Source organism: Centroberyx gerrardi, chromosome 15 (assembly GCF_048128805.1).
Source record: "Centroberyx gerrardi isolate f3 chromosome 15, fCenGer3.hap1.cur.20231027, whole genome shotgun sequence".
Lineage (NCBI taxonomy): Eukaryota > Metazoa > Chordata > Actinopteri > Beryciformes > Berycidae > Centroberyx > Centroberyx gerrardi.
The window spans coordinates 3,729,583-3,753,884 of record NC_136011.1 but is presented as its reverse complement, the minus strand read 5'-3'; the positions used below and the strand labels follow the sequence as shown (position 1 = coordinate 3,753,884).

Below are 24,302 nucleotides of genomic sequence, written 5' to 3'. Positions count from 1 at the left end.
TGAGAGGAGAAGGGAAAGAAGGGTTGTGTTATTTAACAAGTCTTAATTGCTAGGGCGAATGTAATCAGTTACTATTTACTATATGGTCAAACAAGGAACTTGTGGACAGTGTCCCAGTGGTCCTCCAGGCCCTTATCAAAGTGTTTTAACAGGCAGGCTGCCCGTTCCATATTCAGCAAGTCCAGGTATTCCTCCAGCCATGAATCCCTAGAGAAGCAGGCTGGCTTACGTTCCTTCCAGTTTAAAATAATTAGTCTTTTAGTAGACAAGCAACCCAATGTCCAGAGCCGGTCAACAGTAACTCCAACACTATTGTCTGGTTTTAGGCCCAGCAGGCATGCTATGGGACATACAGGGAAATTAACATTAAAAAACTCTGACATTAGGGATGTTACTTCTAACCAGAGTGTTTTAACAGCTGGACAGTCCCAAAGCAGGTGGAGTAATGAACCTCGATTGCCACAATTGTGCCAGCATAAATCTTGGTGTTTGTCATCCATCTTGGATAATCTAACAGGGGTAATATATGCTCTGCTCAGGATCTTGTATTGTATAATACTGAATCTCACACATTTAGAAGAGCTCAAAGCCGACCTCCAAATTGTATTCCACTGAGAAGCAGTCAAGGATATATTAAGGTCATGCTCTCAAGCCAGCTGGACAGAAGAATATGCATTAGGGGCAGCCCTAAACATTAAGCTATAAATATTTGAGACCACACCTCTTGACGAGGTTGCCTTCTTAAAAAGCTGATCACAGCTCCCTCTTTACATTTCCTATTTATAAGAGACGATAGTTGTGCATATGTTAAAAAGAAAGAATCTAAAAGGCCAAACTGATTTTTAAGTTGTTGAAATGGTAAGATTTTATTGCTAAAGATCTGTCAGACTGTTGTAATGCCAAGTCTCTGCCAAGTTTTGTTACTTAAAGTACATCCTCCAGCTGAAAGGATGGGGTTACACCAGATGGGACAGGATGGAAGAGAAAGCCCCTCGATGCTAAATCTCCTGTGTAGCTGCTTCACAATAGAGCATGAAAACCTAATAATAGTGTTGTCCAATAGAGGTGGTGGTCTTGGACAGTACCACAATGATGTCGAGGATATTTTATTATTTCCAGATATGATGCGCTTCTCCAGCCATTCCCAGCTGCCTACCAGAGAGTCGGGCTTGTAGGCCCAAGTCAATGGATACTTTGCATTGTATGAAAGATAATACTGAAATACATCTGGGACTCCTAGACCACCCCTGGATCTGGGTATAATTAATTTCTTGTAAGCGATTCTGGGCTTTTTGTTATTCCAAAGGAATCGAATAAAAAGGGATTTGATGTCTCTGAACCAGTTTTGAGGAAATTTAAGAGGAACAGATGCAATGATATGAGTAAGTCTTGGTAGAACATTCATTTTCAATATTTCTGCTCTACCCCATAGAGACAGTGGTAAGGCTATCCATCTGTTGATGTCATCCTTGATGGACTGGAGGATGCCAGGGCCATTAAGGCTGAAGATTTTAGTAATAGGAGATATGATGTTGATTCCCAAATACTTCATTCCATTTGTTTTCCAAATAAAAGGGGTGCCCATTAAATCAGATTTAAATGAGTTAGAGTTAAGTGGCATTGCCTCACTCTTGTTCCAATTGATCTTGTATCCAGAAAAACTGCCAAATAAATTAACCAAGTTAAGAACTGTGGGTATAGAGGATGCTGGCTTGCTTAAGGTGAGCAAAATATCATCAGCATACATATTCAATTTAAAATTGTGACCATGCTAATGGTTCGAGGGCGACGATGAAGAGTAGGGGGCTGACCGGACAACCCTGCCTAACGCCTCGTTGTATAGAGAAGGGTTTTGAGATTAATCCATTCGTTCCAACAGAGGAAAATGGGGCACTATAAAGAGCTTTTACCCAGCTAATGAACTTGGGACCAAAACCAAATTTTTTAAACGTATAAAATAAATAGGGCCATTCTATCTGGTCAAAGGCTTTTTCAGCATCTAATGATGCTGCAATGACTGGAGACTTACTGGAACTAGCCTCTAGCATAATCTGGAAAACCCTCCGCATATTATTCGAGGACAGACGACCTGGGATGAAACCTACTTGGTCTAGATGCACTATAGATGGGACTACCTTCTCCAAACGGAGTGCCAGGATCTTATAATCACAATTTAACAAACTTAAAGGATGGTGGTTACCCATCAGAACTGGATCTTTACCTGGTATTGGCATCAAAGAGATAATGGCCCTACACATAGAGGGAGGCATGGATTCAGATTCCAATATTTCATTAAATAACAACAGCAAATATGGAGAAAGCTGCTCTTTAAAACACTTGTAGAATTCAATTCCCAGGCCGTCGTCCCCTGGAGTTTTTCCCGAAGCCATCTTCATGATTGCAATCTCAATCTCAGCCCGTGTAACAGGGGTATCAAGCACATCCCTGTCAACCGAACTGACTCTAGGAAGGCTAAAGCCTTCAAAGAAACTGTCCAATTCAGCTTCATTTGCATTATTTACTGTACCATAGAGTTTGGAGTAATAATTTTTAAAAGATTGATTAATTATAGCTGCATCACATTGTAACATACCATTCTCGTCTCTAATTGCTGGAATTGTCTGTCTATTTTCTTTTTTTCTTTATTTGCTTTAATCTATGAGCTAGCATCCTCCCTGCCTTGTCTCCAGTTTCAAAATACAATCTGCGCAAACGGAAAAGAGCAAATGCTGTCTCCTCATGTATGAGCCTCTGCAAGTCTGCCCTAGTGGTGAGGAGTGCGTTCCTCAGATCTTGAGTTTAATGTTTAATTCAGATTTTACCTCACCACGCTTTCTTTTCTCCGCTGAGGAGAAGCTGATAAACCAGCCCCTGCAAGTAGCCTTAAAGGCCTCCCAGACTGTAGCCACACATAATACAGAATTTAAATTTAACACAAAAAATTCCAAAATTTGATTTCTTATGAGGGAGATAACACCTATGTTTTTCATTGGTTATAACAGATGTAACCCTTCACCAGCACTAAACTATTGGATTTGCAAAAGAAATCACCGACTCAATGGCAGATCTGAAAATGACAGGAGCATTCTCTGTTGTCAAGTCGGTCACTTCTCTTACCCATATAGAACGAGACATTTTTAATAAATCACAAGATTGACATATTTACATTTACATAATCCTTTCTTTTTAAAATGACTGTGACCATTGTGTCACTGGGAGTATACAATGATTTGATCAACTGGAAAACACTAGCTGCTGTGCTAACAACCTGTGACCAGGTAACAAGAAGTGGTGTTTGACATCCCAGTATGAAGGAGCTGTAACCAGCTACCTAACTAGTCTCCATTTGCTCCACAGGGTCTGTTGGCTTAACATCACTGACAGACTCAAGGGCCTCTTTAAGAGGTTCCTTTAGGTAGAGGTTGTTCTTTACCTCCTCCTTAACTTTCTCCAAAAGCTTGTCATTTTTGCTTTTCTTCAGCTGAATCAAAAATGTCTTAAATATGGCGATCAGATGATGGGCGTACTCTATCACACTACTGTCAATCTCTTTACAGAAGAAGCCAGTAGAGTGCAAACCACACACTCGGCCATGAGCATCAAACACTGGGGAGCCAGAAGAGCCGTGATACATGAAGGTGTTGTAGGTCACTACTTGGTCCACTTTACCTCCACCCTGCAGTATGTTGTGAATGCCTTCATTTTTGATCACTTCACCGACTGAGTAGAGAGTAAACACTTTGTCTTTGTAGGTCTCTAAAGATTTGTCTACAGCCGTCTCTCTCTTCTCTTTCTCAATGATACATATGGGATCCAGTTTTTTCACACCTCCTGCTGGGTGACCGACAATGCAGGCTTCACCATTCACAGGTACTGGACCACATTTCTTCAGGAGTCCTGGTGGTAGCTCAGGCTTCTGTTTTGTCTGAGAGGCTACTGACTCTGTCTGAGGAGCTGCTGTCTGTGTGTCAGGGTCAAGCTCAAGTATGGCATAATCCAGTTCATGTCCTCTCGCATGATAATTGCAGGCAATGATTGTTTCCTTAACTTTGACCCAATAGGAATCTCTACCAGATGGGTTTTCATAGTTAAATACAGCGTATACATCTGTAGTTACCTGCCACTTATCTCCATCTTGTACAACACAGTCTTTGAATAAGTGTGCATTAGTCAGGATGAAGTTATCAAACAGGATAAAGCCTGTGCCCTGACAAACCTCCTCAACAACAACTTTGCACACTGACTGGCCCAGCTCTAGCAGCTTCCTGACTCTGTGAACTTCACTAAATGACTGCTGGATCTTTCCAAAGTCTTCCTTCCTCAGATCCAATGCTTTCTGATAGGAATCACCTGGGAATCGACTCTCCATCCATTGTTTCAGATCTGGAAACTGCTGACGTAGGAGACTAGAAATCTCTGCATGGTCAATGTTGACGCTGCTGTTGATGCTGCTGTTGACGCTGCTGTTGACGCTGCTGTTGACGCTGCTGTTGACGCTGCTGTTGACACTGCGGCCTCTCTGTTGCACTACATCTGAGATTGGTTTTGCCTCTGACTTATCATCATTGTGTTGTGAATCATGTGATACAGCTTGGTTTGCCTGCTGATTTTCATTCTTTACTTCAGAAACTATGGATTTGTCACATTTTCTTCATGGAAGACATATCTTGAACTTTTTTCCATCTAGGCTGTCAACCAGTTGAGTATGTTTAGTGTGACATTTTGGATCTGCATTATCAGAGAGGGTGAAGTTGCCGAGGTTATTAATGAAGCGATCATCTCTTTTCAGAGCTTCTTCCACAGTGATCCCCCTCTCTGCATAGACGCAGAGATACTTAAACTGTTTCATAGTGTTACTTATAAACAGTGGCTTTGTTTTGGCATTTTTTCCTCCCTGTGTATCAATGTAGAATGTATTGTAACTGCTCAGTGAAGCTATTTCTTGATGTTTAGCTTCAACCTTTTCTGATTCAGAGAATATGACCAGCAACTCATCATCCCCAATCAAATGACAAGGAAAATGTGTTGCAACAGCAATTTCCTTCTCTGCTTTGCCCAACTGAATTACAATATTTTCATCTAGATATCTTTTGGGATATTTTTCACTGGTTTTTAGTGCCTCCAGGACTGTACGAGGAGGATCACAGGTAATGCTGTAATTACAGTGATGTTTGCTCAATTGAAATCTGAAATTATGGCGATGTCCCCCCTGCAGGAAATGAGAGTAGGAAGATAAAAGTGAGATTCATGTGGTAAACATGCAACCTGTTTTGTGCATGCAGAATACATTACAGTGTACTGACCCTGGAATCACCATCATCCTCCTCCACTCTCATTTGACTGGGTGCAGGATTGATCTGTGAGAAGAGAAGTGATACTATGGACACCGTTTTGAAAAAGATTTCTAAAATTTTGATATGGCATTTTTGTTTTCCAACTAGAGGAAATATTCACACAAAAAAACAACAATCTCATTGGTATGTCCACTGTAACTTCTGTTCCAGACAATGTGGCATAACATGCAAGCTTTGGTTTCCATTAAAGTCTCTGCTGTTGAGTGAGTTCATAACAAGCTGTGTATTTAAGTGAAAAATTGAAAATGTCTAGGTATGTCCTCTTGTGATCCAACTACAAGCTGATACATATTTCAAAGTCCCAATAATTTGTAGTGTGTTACGTGTATTTGGCAACATCTTTTTACATTTCTGATCACTAGAAGGGAAATTATTTTAATGCTAGTCAGGTTGCACGGTCAGCCACATGAGCAGTGTCCCTCCTGGAGCTGGTTGGGTTCAGTGTCTTGTTAAATGACTACAATTACAGCTCTAGCTCCTCATGTGACAGTAGCATATTACCTATCTGCTGTGGTGATCAGGGGTTTGGGTATCTCAAAGCTACCTTGACACAAAGGTAATAGATTTCACACACACTGGTTTGACCATCTGTTGAGGTCAAGTTCACTAGTTCGAGATTCATAATGTTCTGAGGTTAATTTTATGCACAAATGATTGCGAGGGGTCGGCGGTATGCGTAATTGTGAATGATAGGCAATGACTGTGCAAAGTCTTTGGTCATAACGCAGTGAGATGAGTTGGCCCTTGGTTGAGAACTGAGGGTGTGCAGAACACTCTCACTGGACCCAACTCACTGTGTTGTACCTAAAAAATTAGTAAGTGAAGGAAGAGGGACGCGAGAAATGGGTGAACTGAGGAGAACAGTAAAGTACCTCAGATATACTAAAGGTGGCAAGTTCTGATTGGTTGAGTGATTGATTGGTAGAATGGCGCTCTACCCCCTAGGGTGCGCCCTAAGGTGCTGCAGGTATTTAAAGACAGTGTGGTGGTCATAAACTCCATAAAAAGCTGCCCCAATATCAATACATTAATTCTGTGAGGACTGTATAGCAATTTACCGTCAGTTTGCGGAGTCCCTCTTCCATGTTTTGAGGATTCAGGGAAGTCGGCTCTGTCCTGGACAAAGAATTGACATGTTAAGCACCCACAAGATATTTGATCATTATTAGTAGTAGTAGTATTAGTAATAGTAGTAGTACTAGTAGTGTAAAGGAATGTGTATTAAGAGGTTAAATGAAATACAGTGTTTGTTGACTCTGTGTAAGGCTGCCACACAGTAATGTGTATAAAGAGGAAATTAGTTTGGTATACCCTGATTGTGAGGTTGACAATTATGAAGACACAAGCAGCACCGCAGCAGTAGATCACTCTGCACGGTTAAAAACAAGCGCCGGATAACTATGGGACAAAAAACAGGCAAACACAGAGTCATAGTATTAGTAATAGCATAGTAGTACTAGTAGTACATTACTTGGTAACTAGTGTACAACAAACCCACACCTGTGTTTGTTGATTAGCGATATACCCATAGAAATAAAACAGTAGAGGGGACATTACAACAGTAACTGTGGGATAACCGTCCGCCATCTTACCTGGGTCCAGTTTACCTGTAACTACAACAGCTGCCTATTGGCAGCAACCATGGCTGTTCTGTTGTACCTAACTGCTGCAGTAAAAGGACCAAAGACACCAGAGAGGCTGGCATCACCTTCAACATGTCAGTATAGAGTAGAAGATAGAGACTGTTTTATATACTAGCTTTAACTAAGACAACTTAAAGCACAACATTTCTGGCTAGTAGCCAACAGACTGGAGTTCTATTTGAAATAGTTTGTAACCTAACGGTAACGTTAGCTAGTTAACTGTTAACGGTTTTTAATGTTAACATTAAAAAGCAGTTTATTTGGATCTCCAGTAGTTGTTACCAAGGCAACAACTACTCTTCTTGGGGTCCATGTTAAAAATATATATGTATACACATACATGCATACATAACTACATAATACAATTACAGCAATAACCCCCCCACTAGCACCACCACCACAATTAAAACAGTGTGAAATTACAAAAAACAAATACAGTTAAAACAGAGCCCACCCACTAAAAACAATAATATATACATATAAAAGAAAAAAGAAAGAAACATTATTGTAGTACTTCAACCATGTACTATTGTAACCCATTGTAACAATAGTATTTCTAACATGTCTATGACCCTGTTTACCAAATGCTATGAGCTATCAATTTAACAAATTTAACAAAACCAAAGAGGGAGAAAGTTACTGATGAGTTATTTTGCAGGCCTGTACCCAAGTGCAGTTGATTCCATAACCTATAACATTATGGTAAACAAGATATAGCTCTCTACATTATCATATTAATGAGACGTTTTCTATCAGTCAGTATCAAATCCTGTTAGGCAACAATCAAGACGAATCAAGAAAGCAACAATCTCCACTATTTATAGTTTAGGCAAAGCAAGTGCACAATGTTCAAAACCATGTAGTGTACGGTAACGTCACACAATTTACAGATTACAGGTTAGGCTACATTGTTACTGCCCATTTAAATGTATTTATTTACTTATTTTATTTCATTTCCATATCTGTACAGGTCACTGTTGACTTCTAAGTTGATTCAGGTATAGAAGTTCACTTGTACAAAAGGGTGATTAGGTCACAGACTTTCTAATGACCTTTCCTAATGTTTGTTCTCTAATTAGTTGTAATGTTAATTGTCATTTAATCAACAATGACTCAATCATTCCAGTGATTCCTCTAATGTGTGTCCTTATGACGATTTTCAAAATAATTGTGTCATTAACAGAATATAACAGATGTAAAACAGGGTTGTTTTCCTAGTGATCGACAGGTCGCCGATTACGAGCCAATAGGCGACGCTGCAGCTCTGTGGACGACCCTCGCCTCACTTTGGCTGCTCTGGCTCCAAAACATGTCAATATGGCGACGATTGTAAACCCAATCTCCAGGGTTCAAAACGGCCCTAGTGACTGTGGGTGACGTCACGCTCAGTCGTCCATCTTTTTTTTAATTTATTTTTTTACAGTCTATGGTATGTAGCCGAATTCAGCCAGCTCTTCACAAGATTTCACTTCTTATAGTTAGTAGCCTAGTACAAGTTCAGGGTATTCCTTAGTTGCTTTCTCCTTTGAGTGTGAGTCCTTGAAATCTAAGTAAGTAGACTGTATTTTTCCCGGGGGATTTGTTTTGTTTTTTTGCCCTTTTAAAATGTTCTACCCGTATAATTCAAGCTAAAGTTATTGCCGGGATAATTATTTCTATCCTAGTGAAGTAGTAAAGTCATAGTTTTGCACTACCATTTCATGACTACCAATGCTACCAACTAATGGTAAGTGTGGTTCACTTGCTGTCTGTGCCACATGTGCTCCGGAGGTAGATGCGCGCGTGGTGCGGGGGGGGGTCGCACCTGCTCTGGGTGCGTGGTGTTGAATTTGCGCCCGTCTCCATCCCACTGGGCCACATTATTAATTTGCCTGTTTAGTTTCTTTGTTTATTCGTGAGTGTTTGCCATGTATAAGAATTATGGGTCTTGTGTGGCCACTGGACAGTATGTATTTGTATGAAGGCACATGCTTCATTGTGCCGTCGCCATTTGCTTCCTTCGCCTATCTCTCCACATGAGGGCGCCATGACATAAGTTTGAGTTTAGATATGGTGGTGTCTCATGCAGTGGTTCATTTTGCCTAGCCTAGTATTCCTATATTGTACCTCAAATAGCCAATAGCCTATTCAAATATTGTATGGTTTATTCCTTTATGTGCAAACATGTCTGTTACAACTCTTGTTATTTTCTATAAAGCTAAATGGGCAGTAATTTAGTATACTTAGGAAACTGAGTATTATTATTACTATCATTATTGTTATTATGGGAGTTGTTAATATTATATGAAGATATAGTATTGCAGAATTGATAAGTTACTGTACTTATTATATTGTAATGTAACTCCTGATTCCTGAACTGGTTAATCTTCAACCTTCCTAAGGTGCTGCAGGTATTTAAAGAGAGTGTGGTGGTATAGGCAGTGTGCATAGAACATATAGAATCTCTCCTCCCAAACCTTCATCATAAACTCCATAAAAAGCTGCCCCAATATCAGTACATGAATTCTGTGATGACTGTATAGCAATTTACCGTCAGTTTGTCGAGCCCCTCTTCCATGTTTTGAGGATTCAGGGAAGTCGGCTCTGTCCTGGACAAAGAATTGACATGTTCAGTACCCACAAGATATTTGATCATTATTATTAGTAGTAGTATTAGTAATAGTACTAGTAGTATAAAGGAATGTGCATTAAGAGGTTAAATGAAATACAATGTTTGTTGACTCTGTGTAAGGCTGCCAGTGGTTTAGTGCTTTGTAAATATAATACACACAGGAATGTGTATAAAGAGGATTAGTTTGGTATACCCTGATAGTGAGGTTGACATTTATGAAGACACAAGCAGCACCGCAGCAGTAGATCACTCTGCACGGTTAAAAACAAGTGCCGGATAACTATGGGACAAAAAACAGGCAAACACTGAGTCATTTTTATCACATCACTTGGTAACTAGTGCACAACAAAATAACTGGGTTATAAAAAGGTAAATTGGTTTCACTCAGTTTAAACTTGATACATTTAAATAAACTAAGATAAAGTGTTTATCTTAGTTCTCCAGATCTCAAGTTGATGTATGGGTCACAACAAAGCACATCAATTGTCAAATGCAATGAAAATGCATTTAACTATTCAAAATTCCTTTCTGCATCAAACAGTTGTCTAATTAATCAGGATGTAAGTCACGCCTGTGTGTGCTGATTAGTGATGAACCCATAGAGATAAAACAGTAGAGGGGACATTACATCATTAACTGTGGGAGAACCGTCCGCCATCTTACCTGGGTCCACGTTGCCTGTTAACTACAACAGCTGCCTATTGGCAGCAACCATGGCTGTTCTGATTTATACCTAACTGCTGCACATCAGTATAGAGTAGAAGATAGAGACTGTTTTATATACTAGCTTTAACTAAGACAACTTAAAGCACAACATTTCTGGCTAGTAGCCAACAGACTGGAGTTCTATTTGAAATAGTTTGTAACCTAACGGTAACGTTAGCTAGTTAACTGTTAGATGCTATCGTTACATTTCAGTGTGTATGTTAGTTGGCTAGATCTCTGCTATTGCCATACAGACACTGATGTTTCTGAGAACAATCAGCACACAGCATCGATCATTATGTTCACACAGCTGTTTCTATAGCAAAAGGGACATAGCATTAAAACATATATGTATACACATACTTTCAAAAACATGTACACGTAAATACATGATACAATTACAGCAATACCCCCCCACCGCAATTAAGTGTGAAATTATAAAATCAAATAATTGAAACAGAGCCCCCCATTAAAAACAATATTAAAAGAAAAAAGAAAGAAACATTATTGTAGTACTTTGCTGTCCTGCATGCTGTCCAACCATGCTGTCCTATTGTAACCTATTGTAACAATAGTATTTCTTACATATCTATGACCCGGTTTACCAAATGCTATGAGCTATCAATTTAACAACTTTAACAAAACCAAAGAGAGAGAAAGTTAGTTATTTTGAGGCCTGCTTCTGCCTCTCCAACGCACCAGATGTGCTCTGCTTTCCCCTGCTCATCTATTTTTGGCAATATTTACTCCTGCTGCACAGCTCGGAACTATGCGTGGGGGTTCCTGTGAATGAGTAGTTCTATGCGATTAAAGTGATCGGAGGTTGTGATAACTTATTTTCAAACTTTTTTGCCACATCATAGGCCTACTTGCCTATTAGCAACACTAGCCGCAAGATATGTAAAGAAAACCAAGACTGCCTCTAACGGAAGGAGAACTGTTGAGAAGTATTTTTAAAACTTCTAATCTCAGTTTCTTGCTCTTTTCTCTTGTGGCTGTGGGAAAAAATGCCAGTGCTTACCTCGCTGTTGCCTCCTCATGTCTGTTGTGATTTCTTCCAGTGAGAGTGAGAGAGATGATCTCAGGTCAACATCGTCATTTCCTTTATACAAACAGAGTGATACATCATATCCTTTCCTCCTCTGTCCTGAGGTGGAAAATCCCAGGCACAAACCTGGAGCTAGGCCCAAAACAATTGCGTGTTCCACACATGCAATTGCTAAGCCAGGTCTGTCCAGACAGGGCATTAGAAGAAGCATGTACAGCAGGGACATGCAGAGAGTTCTTCAGGGGCAGGTACTCAAATGAAAAAAGGGGCATCTACAGTGTCAAACAGTCTGTGGAAGAATCTCTGTGTTTTAGGAGTGCAGCAATGCAGTGTTGTTATATCCCTTTACTTTACTCATCTGTTATATTTGCTTCAATCTCTTGTCTTTCTGTCTCACTGTCCTCTTCTTTCTCCCCCTCATCTCTCTGCATTTCTGTCTGTCTGTGCTAAATATTAAATACAATAAAAAAAAAAAAAATATATATATATATATATATATATATATATATATATATATATATCTTAGTGATGAATACTCAATTATCTTATTATATTTCTATCATAATAGTACAAGCTGAAGACTCTAAACAAAATGTAACAATCTTTATTGGACAGATTTTAAGATAAAGTCACTAAATCTGTTTTTTTCCTTGCATGATGAAGGTAAGTCAGCTGCCCTGACACCGTCTGACTCCCAGTCTGCCTCTCACCTGTTGTCTTGAGTCCCATAGCTGCCTTCTGCTTTACTTTCTCTTTTACTTGGACCCTTCTTGCTTTCGAGGACGTCTTGCAGCCACTCACTATATAGCCTAATATGTAAAATGAAAAAATAATGTTTGCAAACAAGAGAATCTGGGCTACTGGGCTGAGAAAGTCAATATTAGCAGCAGCATCAAACTAGCTAGCAATAGTCAATTTGGTCCAAGTTTCAGTTAGCTACACTGATTCATTGACAGCCTACATGCTACGAAATAATTGCAGGATATGTGATTTTTTGCCAGGTTTAACTAATGGCTGCAACTATATTTATTAAACTAATTGATACCTATCACAGTAGGTCTCCCTGGCTCGTGGGGGGCGGGGGGGGACGTCCACATGCGAGAAGGACAGAGAAAGGGGCAATGCACTGTGCACTATGCAAACAATTCATTTGTGTTTTGCAGTTGCTCAAATACTTTCGCTCGTATCGCTGCAATTTATTAACTATTCGGAAAATGCCTAAAATAAAATAATAAATTGAGATCGGAAGGGGCATTTTGTTCAATTAAGGGAAAAGGGGCAGGTGCCCAAGCACCCATAGCCCCCCCTCTGCACGTGCATGATGTACAGTATATGCTATCATCGGCATGTGCCATTCAGCATCAATTTTATTGACAATTTCTGTGGTGTTTCTACTGTTTAGTTGCACTAAAAATACAAACTGAGTGCATTCACACTGAGGTTGTAAGCACAACAGTTGTGGAACAAGTTGGATTTTAAATATTTTTTTAACAGCAAAAAGACAACATTGTAAACTACCTCTACCCTAGATCCCCTTTAACAGAGTCCCAGCACTCTTAAACTATCATTAACTTAAGTAGATGATGTATTCAGCTAACCGTAACCCTAAAATGAGTTTCATTGTGGCTGTATGCCTCATGTTTCTGTTTCCCAGCAAACATTAGACTGACATTGAATAGCTGATGACAGTTGTCATCACTGCAACATTAGAACTGATACAGAGAAATAGGCACACAACTCACACACTCAAACATATACACAAATATGCTCATATGCAAGCTTACATGGACACACAAACATAGACACAGAGACACAAACACACACACACACACACACACACACACACACACACAATGACAGAGTGAGACAGGAATTCTACACAGCCCTGACTAGATGAGATTCTGCCTTCTGACAAGTTGATAAATTAGAGCTAATCACACATACTCAGGCAGTCTATGCATGCACATGCAAACACACACTGCCAACACTTCCTCAACAATTGCTGTTGGGCCACTAATAAGTGTTCAGATATTCTTCTACCAATAGATGCTGCTCTGGTTGGGCATTACTGTGGTTGCTACTCGTTTTACAGTAATTGGCTCAAGTATGGACTTTGTGTGTATTGTGCTTGATAATGTGACCGCAGCCTTGAACTTAGACTGTCATGGTCTGCCCCTGTCTGCCATGATCTGCCCCTTTCAGCTCTGGCCCTTGTGTCTGCCCTCTTAGCCCTGGCCCTTGTGTCTGCCATGGTCTGCCCCTGTGTCCTGGTCACCACTCCTTTCACTCCCCAGTCCTGCCATCCTCCTGCCAGCCACTAGATGCCCTTGGACTTTCCTCCCTTCTGTGCTCCTTCCCTCCACACCTGCCTGTAATCTGCTCATCTCCAGTCTGCTCACCTGCTTTCCATCAGCTCATCAGCCCACAGTATATTATCCCCAGTTTGCCATCCACTCTCTGCCGGATCATACACTCTGTTCTTGCAAAGACTCAGCTACCATTCAGCCTGCCAGCCAGACTCCAGCCTCTGTCTCCAGTCCTACTGCCTCGCCTGCTTCCCTCGTCGGATCAGTTCACCTCCCCGCTGTTTGGAACCCGCTCTGCCTGGCTCTCCTCAGCACTTACCCTGCCCTGCCTTGGCCCAGCTTCGCACTTCACCTCAGCTCCAGGTTTCCAGTTGCCAGCCCTGGCCCTCACCCCAGCTTCCAGCTACCAGCTCAGTAAATAAACTGTCGTTGAACTTTACTCTCTGCCTCCTGTCTCTGTGTCTTGCACTTGGGTTCACTTGCCTAGCCGTAACATAGACACTATGAACAAATACATTATTACTGACTCTGTGTCAGATCCAACCCATCGTTTAACAGACATAAAGAAGTCCCAAGACAAAAGAATGATTACATGTTTATTGTCATAAAACTGACTGATCACATCCATGTATTATTATGCATCATGTATTCCACAATTACATTTTCATCTACTGACAACTTTATTCAGTAAGGTTAAAAAAAATAACAACACTTCATGTGAAATCTGAATTAATTTGCAATGGACTGTTTTTCATTTGTTATGACAGATGTAACCCTTCACCAACACCAAACTACTGGATTTGCAAGAGAAATCACCGACTCAATGGTGGATCTGAAAATGACCGGTGCATTCTCTGTTGTCAGGTCAGTCATCTCTCTCACCCATTTAGAATGAGACGTTTTTAATAATCAAATGTTTGGCATATTTACATAATCCTTTTTTATAATTACTGTAACCATTCTGGCACTGGGGGTATACAATGATTTGATCAACTGGAAAACACTAGCTGCTGTGCTAACAACCTGTGACCAGGTAACAAGAAGTGGTGTTTGACATCCCAGTATGAAGGAGCTATAACCAGCTACCTAACTAGTCTCCATTTGCTCCACAGGGTCTGTTGGCTTAACATCACTGACAGACTCAAGGGCCTCTTTAAGAGGTTTCTTCAGGTAGAGGTTGTTCTTTACCTCCTCCTTAACTTTCTCCAAAAGCTTGTCATTTTTGCTTTCCTTCAGCTGAATCACAAATGTCTTAAATATGGCGATCAGAGGATGGGCGTACTCTATCACACTACTGTCAAGCTTTTTACAGAAGAAGCCAGCAGTGTGCAAACCACACACTCGGCCATGAGCATCAAACACTGGGGAGCCAGAAAAGCCGTGATACATGAAGGTGTTGTAGGTCACTACTTGGTCCACTTTAGCTCCACCCTGCAGTGTGTTTTCAATGCCTTGATCAGTGAGAACTTGAATAAGAGTAAACACATGGACTTTGTAGGTGTCTAAATATTTGTTTACAGCCTCCCCTCTATTCTCTGTCTCAATGATACATATGGAATGAATTTTTTTCACATCTCCTGCTGGGTGAAAGATAATACAGGCTTCACCATTCACAGGTACTGGACCACATATCTTCAGGAGTCCTGGTGGTAGTTTGGGCTTCTGTGTGTCATGATCAAGCTCAAGTCAGTGCCTGAAATGGGCCGATACTCACCGGTACTGAGTACCGGCACTTCTGATTTTTGTCCACATGAGTACCCTTACTTCTTATTGCGTACCGGCACTTCTCATTTTTGTCCACATGAGTACCCTTACTTCTTATTCCGTACCGCCACCTCCTGGTACGCCTTAGCTCGGCTATTCCCAAAGTGGGGTACGCGTACCCCCAGGGGTACTCTCAGTTATGTCGGGGGTACGCCAAAAAAAATCTGTAGTACCGTCTCTGTGTCAAAAATAAACCCACACCTTAAAAAAAAACACTTCAGTCACAGTAATTAACAGTCGACAGTCGCATGATCTTTAGCTTTAGTGTTTTTTTTTTTTCCCACCCGCATTCTGCGAAGACCCGCCCCTACTCTGCCTCTGATTGGCTCTGACCCTGATCCATCTCACTCCTCATGCCTAAACCTAACCAACGAAGGCAATGAGTACTAGCCAATATACAAATACTAAGCCAAAAAACAGAAGGCCCTTTAGTACCCGATATGTAGCCTAGCTTGCCACTCCTCTAAAATGGATAAATGTGAGCTGGCTGCGCAATTACGCAGGTACTTCCCCAAAACGGACGACACAAACAACTGGATTCGTAATCCCTTCTCTGGATCCTCTTCATGCCACTTGCCAACGTCTGAGTAGGAGAGCCTCATTGAAATAGCAACGAACGGGGCCGTAAAAATGGAGTTTAACCAGAAGCCGCTACCAGACTTTTGGATTGCATTGCGCACAGAGTATCCTGCCCTGGCAAATCGTGCTGTTAAGACTTTAATGCCCTTTGCAACAACATATCTATGTGAGAGTGGGTTCTCGGCCCTCACTAGCATGAAAACTAAGTACAGGCACAGACTGTGTGTGGAAAATGATTTGAGACTGAAACTCTCTCCCATTCAACCCAACATTGTGGAGTTATGTGCTTCAAGTCAAGCACACCCTTCACATTAGTCTGTGATGAGAAGTCATTCATATTGTGCTTGAGCTTATGTGCATGTCACTTGTTTGAAATATGAGAGGGCTTTTTATGAGGCTGAATAAAGAGCAAAATTGTTAACAGTCATGTCTTCATATAGGCCTACTTTATGTTTGTTATACTTCCTTTTTGTAGCAGGCTTACAAACATGGCAAAATGTGACATCATATGAGAGTTGGCCGTCTGTGGAGGTAGAGGGGGTACACAGCAGGAGGTTGAATGTTTGAGGGGGTACAGGACTTTAAAAAGTTTGGGAACCACTGCCTTAGTTGAATGAAGAGAGTATCTCCGTATGAAAAAAGTGCACCATAGACTTGATAGGGCTTCATTTAAGCAGACAGCATCCTACAGACTGAAGGCAGCGCTCCGCTCACACACGGTGAGTCAAACTGCAGCCGAAAACAAAGCTGCACAGATCAAGTGAAGAGGTGTCACTCTGGCCCTAAATTAAATAGCCTCTTGTAATTATGTGTTCTGCAATATTAAAACCATTCTACTGACGTTTTGCCCTGCAAAGGCAGATTGTAAAGAATATAATGGCTTACATTCTGATGCAGGACTCTGTGGGCAAAACGACAATGGAATTATATTAATTGTGTAGGAAAAATAAATACATTTATATTGTGAGCAGAGTGATGCCTCTTCACTTGATCTGATGGAGCAGAGCAGTCAGTGGAGCACAGGGCCGTTAAAGTGTCAAACATGAAGAAATTCATGGTAATCAAACGCCAATATGTCCGATCAACACTACTGGTCAGGTGCCAATAGAGAGAGAAAAGAAAATAGAGGATGTGCAAGCACAAATGAAAGCTATGTTATTGCACCAAGGAGGAATAAATGTACGTAAAAAGTTACATAATGCTAGTTTTCTTATATCATGACTGTCAACAACAAAAGGTCAATATTGCTTTGTTGCCACTACCTCCAAAAAGCACAGACAGCTCTGTCCGTCAGTTATATAAAGACAATATTGGCCTCTGTCTATTTGCATCAGTCTTCTGTATGCTTGTAAGTATGTAATCTTTCTCTGATGTAATCTTTCTCTGATATTATTACAGCACTAACCCAGCACATTTTTCTGTGTTTTTTTTTTAAATGGCAAGGTAGGTTAGGACTAGTTGTTTTGCAGCTAAACTGACTGCAGTCTTGTTTCATTTTCAGTTGGTTTTATTGTAGCATATATGCAATATTATATTTGTATGTAATGAAATGCATACAAAAATACATTTGAAGTGGGATATATTCCCAAGATATGCGTATAAATATAAATATGTCCAAAACACATGCGATGCTCATGTCATGCAACTGCTGAATTAGGGTACTGGCACCTTTTTTGGTCCAATTCAGGCACTGGCTCAAGTATGACATAATCCAGCTCACATGCACTTATAGGATCTGTAGTTACCTGCCACTTGTCTCCATCTTGTACAACACAGCCTTTGAATAAATTAGTCAGGATGACGTTATCAAACAGGACTGTGGAAGGACGATCACAGTCAATGCTGTAATTATTAAAAGAAGGTAAAAGTGAGATTCCTGTGGTAAACATGTAACTTGTTTTGTGCATGTAGAATGCATTGCACAGTCTTCTGACCCAGGAATCACCATCATCCTCCTCCTTCACTCTCTCTTGACTGGGTGCAGGACTGATCTGTGAGAAGAGAAAAGGATTTAGATTCTATCACATGCTTTCCCAGAGTGATACTGTAGACAGACTGTTTTGAAAGATAATTTCTAAAATTTTGATAGTATGGCAGGTATGGTATTTTAACTGATTTTTTTTTTCAACCAGATGAAATATTCACAAAAAAACAATCTCCCTGGCATGTCCACTGTAACTTCCAGACAATGTGACATAACATGTAAGCTTTGGTTTCCATTTTTTAAAGTCTGTGCTGTTGAGTGAGTTCATAACTAGTTGTTGTTAAGACAATTGTGTATTTTTAAAGGAATAGTTCACCCAAAATTAAAAATTTGGTCATTATCTACTCCTCTTCATGCCAGTACAAACACAGATGAGTGTTATGGGATGCGGTCTTTTAGGCTTCAAAAGGCGCAAAAGAGTCTTCTGACACCATGTCATGGCTCTGTGAGTGGAAAAAAACTTTAAAATTTTTTTTATCAATTATTTAATGCAAATTGAGTCTTCCTCCATTGTATTCAGCTTCCACGTTCCAAACCTCACGAGGCCACCGTGGCCGGGTTAGGTTTGTGTGTGTGCAGCAGTGCATGACTTCTGTGGCCGCATGATCTCGCGAGGTTTGGAACTATTTTTAGTAGTAGTATAAGTAATAGTTGTAGCATTAGTAGTATAAAGGCATGTTTGTTGACTCTGTGTAAGCTGCCAGTGGTTTATTGCTTTGTAAATAGAAATGTACATCGTATAACAGTGAACTGAACAAGACAATGTGGACAAATCTTTTGTGTTGCCCTCTTATTCATTTATTTTTTATTTTGACAATCACAGAGACCAGGGGCCTCATGTATAAAAGTCTGCGTAGATTTCACACTGAAAGATGGCGTATGCACAAAACTTAAAAAGTGCATACGCACATTAATTTTCAAATGTATAAAACCGTGTGTACGGCAGGTCCTGCACCTTTCCTTTATACATCCCAATCATGGTGAAATGTGAAATTGAGCGCACATGTACAAGCCTCTCACCCCGCCTAATAACTTTATTTATATAGCACCTTTAAAAACAGAGTTGATAAATTTGTGTCAAAATAAAAGCAGAATACGCAAAACGAATTTAAAAAGCAATGGAAAGGTGGTAAACAGGAATTAGATTAAGATAGGAGGACAGAGGTGGAAAAGAACAACATTCAAGTAAATACTAGGATTTAAAATGGAAACCAAAATAAAGGATAAAATAAGATAAAAGTAAGATAAAATTAAGATAAAAAGACAACATCAATAAAAGCAAGTCTACAAAAATGGGTTTTAAGAAGTGATTTAAAAGAAGTGACTGATTCTGCTAGCCTTATCTCCTCAGGCAGGTCGTTCCAAAGCCGAGGGGCCCTGATGGAAAAGGCGCGGTCACCTTTAGTTTTAAGTCTAGACTTTGGAACAGCTAGAAGGGCCCGCCTGAGGATCTAAGGCTGGGCACTGACTCATACGGGGTCAACATGTCTGTTATGTAGCTTGCAGCCAGACCCAAACGTGCTTTAAAAGTGATCAGTAAAATCTTTAAATCAATTCTAAACCGAACAGGGAGCCAGTGGAGAGAAGCCAGGATTGGGGTGATGTGATGTCGTCTGTTAGAACCAGTAAGAAGCCGAGCTGCTGCGTTCTGAACTAGTTGGAGGCGAGAGTGACTTTTGGTTTATGCCAGAAAGGAGGGAGTTATAAATACGCCCCATTTGTCACTTTATTGTCAAAAAACAATGATGAATGTGCGTCGTATTCAGTGCTCCCCGCTCCAAATATTTCCAATGTGCTTTTACACATGCAGCGTCTTTGTAAAAAAGGTTCAATTGCACACATGAACTGATTTAAAGATAAATGCACCGTGTTCAGTGTTCCCTGGGCCGCTCCACCACTTTTTTGTTACTTTTACATATGGGTTGCCTTTCTTCTCTTATTATTCAGTCCCGCAGTCAGCGCACAGCTTCTGTGGTTTGTGTGAACAGGTACTACACAAATCGTTTGGACATCACAGTTGTCCCAGGACTTGTTCTGAGTGCACTTGCCCACCTGACACTGTGTTTTCTTCCCAGGAGAGATGGATCTCTGTGCGCCTCGACAACTGTGGACTACAGTCCCTGATGTGCGTTAACATGTCGCATAAACAAAGAAAACTGTCCAGTTTACTGGCGATCTTGGTTTCGGCAGAGTGAGTAGGGCCGGCTGTCATTATCTACAGGAAATTAGTTTTGCTAGGTTTTCCATTGTGCTGTCTGTCTCAATGGGTCAGTCATTCATTCCAACATGGTGGTATAGAGGGTTTTAATACAAATTGCAAAAAGTGCATGTATCTATTTCCTAAGTGGCTTTTTCAGAATAAAAAACTGTTATTTAAAGCCTCATATTTAGGAAAAGTTATGGATGCAGGAGGAAAATGCATTTTTAGTGTTGGAGGAACTTAAAATTGAAAATAACCACGCCAGATTTGCTTTGGCCTTTCTAGTGTTAAACATTATCCACATAAATAACCAAACTATTATGGTGTATCAGCAGAGATAATTCTGGTTTTTCATAGACCACTTGACCACCAAAGTTTGTGTACGCATGATCTAAAGTTTGCGGGACGGCACGCACAGTCTCACGTCAAGTTTATTTTTATACATCCAGACGTGTGTGAGAAAACGTGCCTACACAACCTTCTTGTACCTACGCAACGTTTACATGAGGCCCCTGAATATCTGTTGAAGATAAGCCCTGTGCTTCACACACACACACATATAACATTCCATCTGAAGATTTGGTAACTACACACTGATTATTTCAATATACTCCAACAGGTAGCCTTCACCCAGTGTATAAAGAGGAAATAAGTGTATACCTTGATAGTGAGGTTGACATTTATGAAGACACAAGCAGCACCGCAGCAGTAGATCACTCTGCACGGTTAAAAACAAGTGCTGGATAACTATGGGACAAAAAACAGGCAAACACAGAGTCATTAGCTATTCTAAATTCCTTTCTGCATCAAATAGTTCTCTAATCAGGATGTAAGTCACATATGTGTGTTAATTAGTGATAAACCCATATAAAACAGTAGAGGAGACATTACATCATTAACTGTGGGATAACTGTCGACATCTTAGCTGGGTTTAGCTATTGCTAACCAATAGTTATAGTTAGTTATCTAAATACTACATAAATGCCTCATGTTTGGATGTTGTTTTGATAAAACAAATATTAGCATTATAATGGCAACGTAAGCCACTTTCAGCATTGCTTCTAATTACGGCAAGCTGACACGTGGACCGAGGTAAAATGGCTGCCATGCGGTCCCATTCCAGAACAGGCATGCTCTGGCATGTCCCCTCTACTGTTTAATCTCTATGGATAAACCCCATGATAAACACACAGTCAACGTCAATTCTTACTAAATGTTTTAGTGCATACAAAGACTTTTTAAAGGCTTGAACGACTTACAACACAAAATTGTCATTCCTTCTTTCTTTATCTCAGACATACAGAATACCTTCGTTAACAATTTATTATCTCGTCAAACTTTTGAACACCCTGAACAAAGATCAACAATCTGCGTAAATCAAAAGAAATCCTTCTATTTAGGCAGGGATTGGATGTGGGAGGTGGGGTGACGTGTGCTGTATTATCTGTTTGGTTTTTTTGGTCATGATCTCTGTAGTTGAAACTAAAATGGCAATAAATATATTTGTAAAAAAAAAAGAAAGAAATCCTTCTCTCTTAACTGCAGTCAGACTTTACCTGGTAGTGGTGCAGATACTTGTCTCTCAGATCACAGAGGTGCAAGACAGAGGGTTTGAGAGAAGTTTCTGTGTGTGGTTGGGAGAGTATATATGTAGTTAGTCCAATAGGAATGACAGTATTACAGGAACACATTATGTAGTGACGATGCGTGGCAAGAGGTACCTCCCCCTGGCATTCCACCCACAAGCCGGCTCTGCCAGTCCTTACATGCCAGTGATCTTTTGAAGCCTGAATTTAGTGAGAAAGATGGTGTCTGTATCAAAGACATGTTTATGAAATACAAAGAGGAAGTGTCTGGTCACTTTCTGCCTCCTGTGCTTGTGCAGTGGGAAGGGTCGGCAGTTAAGTGTATTTGTTTGGAGGGTTTACGTAGTTTATTTAAATTTAAGTTGACGAGTGTGGGGAAATTCCCGTTAGTATGGCTTTTATAGTCATTTTTGGGTAAGCTGCACTATTTGTTTGGGGGCACTTGTAGTGTTTTGGAATGCTTAGATTTTCTTTAAGTAGGTTATTTAGCTGTTTGAATGCATGGGGATGGGAGTCTAGGTTTGTCTCTGGTTAGGCCTGTAATGCCTGGGGATATTGGTACTCTTGTTGGCAAATTGAACCAAAGAAGGTAGGTGTTTGCAACCTGTGTGCAATTTGTTTGTTTTGGAGGTAACATGTCTTCTTCCCCTGTCAGGCATAGCAGCGTGTCTCGTTTGGGGCACGTTGGGGTCCCACTGTAGTGCTGTAGTGAAAGTGATTAGTAGCAGTTGTCTCGGGGCGCATCCGTGGTGTGTGGAGGGTTGCTGGTTTGTCAATTGCTCCTTCACCCCCATCAGGTTTGGTACATATGTTCCTGTCACTGGTAGCCACATGAAGACTAGGATTGAGTTAGATAGTGTGACCGGGCTCAACTAGATCTTAGTTATAGGCCAAATAGGTTGACTACGCCACCTTGGGACTTTCACCCAAAGAACTAGCTGGTTGAATACACTTGTAACCAACAAAGAGGGTTTCCACATACAGATTGATTCTGCAGAATGGAGGACAGACATGTGAGTTTCACAAAAAAAAAAAAAAAAAGAATTTATTTCCAATCTTGATCAACCACAGTTAAAAGGTAGCAATACACAAGTTAATATTCTAGTTCTCTTAACAGTTATGATCATGAAAATAACGTTGGCAGTTACCAAATAATTCAATTTGGACAATGAAGGGCTGCAGGCCGACTGCAGTGGGCCACTCTGGCTAAAGGCCCTGACACACCAAACCGACATCAAAGAACCAGCGGCGACGAAGGCCGACTGTTGCGTCGCCTCATGTCGCCTGTGTCTGGTCCAAAAAGTTGCACTTGAACACACCGCAAAGACTACAGCCAACGGCCAACTAGCACGTACGTTCTGCGCCTGCATGAGGGGAAATAACTCTCCATACCATATGTCTGATAAGAAGTTGCAAATGGCACTGGCGTTGTCAGCCCTTGGTCTTTTGGTTGTGGAAGAAGAAAGGAAGAGGCGGAGGCGAAAAATAAGGAGAAACCGCACTAAATGGTTGGCTAATGGCTAAATGGGTGAAATCGTGAATACTCCAGCGACAGGCTCAAGGGGCTTTCCCGAACCTGTGTCGAGAGCTGGAGATAAATGAAACCTCCGATTTTAAAAATTTCGCTCGGCTCTTTCCTGTTCAGTTCCACATGTTGAAGGAATTTATCAGTCCAATCATCAAGAGGCAAAACACGAACTACCAATCAGAGTGATCTCTCTCACTGACGGGCTCCGACGCCGATTCAACATGCTCAATCGGCCGAAAAGCCGCCGACAGGGTCCGACTAGTGCCGACGGTGTGGGACACACCGCAAAAACTAGGGACACAGGCGCTTACCGGCGCCCCGACATTGGCCGACGGCCGACCGTCGGCCTGGTGTGTCAGGGCCTTAACACTGGCTAACACCACTCGTGTCGGAAACACCACACACACTGTAAAGGAAATAGAAGTGATACATTTACAACACTAGCACTCCAGGAAAGCATGCAATAGGAAGGAGCCGCTATACTGAGCACCACCCCAGAGTGAGTACGGCCACAACCACTTACTATAGGAGCAAACAAACAATTACAACTGTTAGAGGTAGTAAATCAGAGCTGTGGGATCACCCGGAATCTTTGTGATCACCGCGCTTTACAGACATGAATGTTTATTAAGACAATTGATAAAAAAACAACAAACAAATCCAAATAGAACAAGGCAAACAAAGCAAAGCAGCAGTGGCAGACGTCCTCAGTGCAGACAAACACGTCTCCCACAGTTGCTGTGTCTCCTACCAACCAGTGCTTAATTTGTAAATGATGAGGTCCCGGTACAGCAAGTGGTCGGTGTTCCCGCGAGTCGGTCTGGAGGGAAAAGGTTCCGGAACATATCAAGACAGCAAGCGCATTGGAGGCACGGTGGTGCTCAGTACAGCCATACAGCTTACTGTAGACCTAACAGCCTAAACATTACTAAATGACCGACTATATGACCTTAGAGCTCCGACTACTGGGGACCTATAACAATATTTGATTATT

The 24,302-nt window shown here is 41.0% G+C and overlaps 1 pseudogene across 1 annotated transcript; it reads right to left on the bottom strand.

Moving 5' to 3' along the window:
- Nucleotides 1–2,983: 2,983 nt before the first annotated feature.
- Nucleotides 2,984–21,843, bottom strand: LOC139920331 (serine protease FAM111A-like; annotated as a pseudogene). Its single transcript, XR_013507203.1, has 4 exons — nucleotides 21,751–21,843; nucleotides 6,413–6,470; nucleotides 5,304–5,357; nucleotides 2,984–5,209 (listed from the first exon to the last, which is right to left on the bottom strand). The product of XR_013507203.1 is annotated as a serine protease FAM111A-like (transcript).
- Between the last annotated feature and the right edge of the window lie 2,459 nt (nucleotides 21,844–24,302).